The sequence below is a fragment of the Petaurus breviceps genome, unplaced genomic scaffold, assembly GCF_028583685.1.
Source record: "Petaurus breviceps papuanus isolate PSGF00001 unplaced genomic scaffold, PetGlider_PUasm1.0 688, whole genome shotgun sequence".
Classification (NCBI taxonomy): Eukaryota; Metazoa; Chordata; class Mammalia; order Diprotodontia; family Petauridae; genus Petaurus; species Petaurus breviceps.
The window spans coordinates 18,531,136-18,533,990 of NW_027186457.1; the positions used below are offsets into that span (position 1 = coordinate 18,531,136).

General features: G+C 41.3%; 1 pseudogene; it reads right to left on the reverse strand.

Moving 5' to 3' along the window:
* Positions 1–2,049: 2,049 nt before the first annotated feature.
* LOC138174213 (ras-related protein Rab-1B pseudogene) lies at positions 2,050–2,638 on the reverse strand (annotated as a pseudogene).
* Between the last annotated feature and the right edge of the window lie 217 nt (positions 2,639–2,855).

Below are 2,855 nucleotides of genomic sequence, written 5' to 3' on the forward strand. Positions count from 1 at the left end.
CGCCTTTTGTAATCCTGCGGGCTTGGGACCCAAACACTTCATCCCTTGGGACTGTTGTAATATAAGAGATTAACTTCCAAAATTAATCCCTTGACAGTGTCCTAAGTCATTGACAAGGGCTAACCAATGAGAAATATTGAGTAAAAACTGTAAGAAAAAAGCTATATGATGAAATATTTTGCACCAATGGAAATGGAGTCAAATTTCCAAAGATGAAAATACTACAATTAATTCTAAAAAGTTGCACAAAATGTTTATGGATTGACTCTAAGAACTGCCAGAATAGTTCAAAAGAGGAATAAAAAAATAAAGAAAATTGATAAACAGTAATAAAGATATGAATTAGAGTTCCCAAAGAACAAGACAACTCTAACAAAAGTTTCAACTCTAGGGAATTTAGTGGTGAATTCATTTACTTTCTTTTTGAACAAACTGATACTTCTTCCAAACCACCCTATTTCTGTTGAAGACAAAGCCATTCTTCTAGACTGGAAAGGTTGTAACTCCAGTGTTATGCACAATTCTTCACCCTCTCACCCCACATATCCAATTTTTGGGGTCAAATCTTGGTGTTGCTATCTCTACAACATCTCTTTCACTCATCTACTTCTTTCCAATTGTGCCACCACAAACCTTATTTAAGAATTCATCACCTATGTCTTAAAGACTATACCGATAACCTCCTAATTGGGTTTGGAAGTTGAATCACTCTCCACTCCAAATTATGCTCAACACAGCCACGAAAATGATTTTCCTAAAGCAAAGGAGTTACCATGTCACTTTCCTCATCAATAAACTTCAGTGGGCCCCTATTGCTTCTAGAATAAATAAATAAATGAATGAATAAATAAATATATTAACTCCTAAGGTTTTCTTTTAAAATTCTTTACAAATTGACCCAGGGGTGGCAAACCTGCAGCCCTGAGGCCATGTGTGGCCCTCTAGGTCCTCAAGTAATGCCTTTGACTGAATCCAAACGTTTGTTCTTTGAAGTTTGGATTTAGTGAAAGGGTTGCACTTGAAGACCTAGAAGGCCACATGTGGCCTCCAGGCCACAAGTTCCTGGCTATTGAATTCTTGGTCCCACCTATATTTATAGCCATATTGCCCAATAGTCCCCCCCCCCATAATCTGAATGTCCATCAATCTGTCCTCCTCTCAGTTCCTTACATGACACTCCATCTCCTGTCTCCATGTCTTTGTACTGGTCATCTACCATTCCAGGAATGAACTCCCTCCTCAACTCTGCCTGATAAAATCCCTCTCTTTTTAAATGACAAAGTTCAAGTGCCACTTTCTGAACGAAGCATTTCTCGATCCCATTAAATGCTAGCATCCTCCTTCATGTTATCATAGGTCTATAGATTTAGAACTGGAAGGAAATTTAGAGGCCAATGAATCCAACTTTCTCATTTACAGATAAAGAAATTAAGTCTGAGTAAAGGAAAACAATTTGTCCAGTCTCACACAGCTAGCAAACAGAGGCAGAATTTGAATTCAGGTCTTTTTGACTCCAAGCCCGGTCTTCTATCAATTGCCCCACCTTCTTTTCTCTCAATTACCTAATTACCTTACATTTATTTTTATTTATTCACATTATATTTGGTCTCTATATACTTCTGTATATCTTTGTTGTCTCTCTATTCCTCCCCATTAGAATGGAAACCCTTTGTGAGTAGAAATCATTTCATTTCTAGTGCTTGTATCCTCAGCACCCAGTGCATAAGAGATGCTCTGTGCTTAGCACACAGGAGGAATTTTTTTCTAACAAATTACTGAACTTCATTGAGTAAATAGCATTTAGTTAAAGTAAAATGAATCATTAAAAAGGAGGGAGGGTCCCCTGGACACAAATTTAATCAAAAGCCCTGGAAGAAAATTGGGGGAAATAAATGAATTAAGTACCATGTGATGGAGTGAAGGGTGTGTGAATTTGAGGGATATTAAGAGTGTCTCCTCTTGCTTCTAATGGGACACTAATGATATGAGAAGAGTTGACCATCTCCTTGGACACCACTTTGGACCCCCTGACCACCACAGCTGGACCCCTTAACAGCAACTCACACACATTGGCTTCACAGGACAGCTGGCCATCTTGAAAACAGGGAGCTCCCCACTGGAAATGGGCACGCATCTTATGTTTTTCCTGATCTCAGTGGCCACGGTGAGGAAGACTTGCTCCATGTTAATGGTGTTCTTGGTGCTGGTCTCCATGAAGGGGATGACCAGGCAATTGGCAAACTCCTTGGCCATGGCGTGGTCTACCACCTTCTTGGTTGCCCAACAACAGCTTGCTGGTGCTTTCGCTGGCATAGCGCTCCACCTCCATCAGTCACTGCTTCACACTGGCATAGGATTCAGGGTCACTCACATAATACACCAAGATAATGGCCATGGGTCCCATGGGAGTAGCTGGGATGATGTTGCGGTACCGCTCCTAGCCAGCTGTGTCTCAGGTCTTCAGCTTCATGGTCTTATCATCCAGTGGGATTGTGCAGAATTTGAAATCCACCCCAATGGTACTGATGTAACTGTCAGTGTAGGTGTTGACTATGAAACCCAGCAGCAGGCAGGACTTGCTCATACCAGAATCCCAAATAAGCATCAGCTTAAACAGGTAATCATACTCAGGGTTCATGGCCACTGGGTGGCAGAGGTTCGGGCTCAGGAACTGGGAGGGCTTCGAGAAAATCAGGCTTGGCTTTGACTGGAGGCAGTTAATTTTTGTTGATTGCTAGCTTTTCCAGGCAGATGTTGTGCCTCTTGGAACCAAAGTTAATTATAAGCAAAAGAAGGGGTGCTGTAACGTCTCAGAGATGGGTGGAAAGGTCAACATAGAACCAGGATGGAAAAGT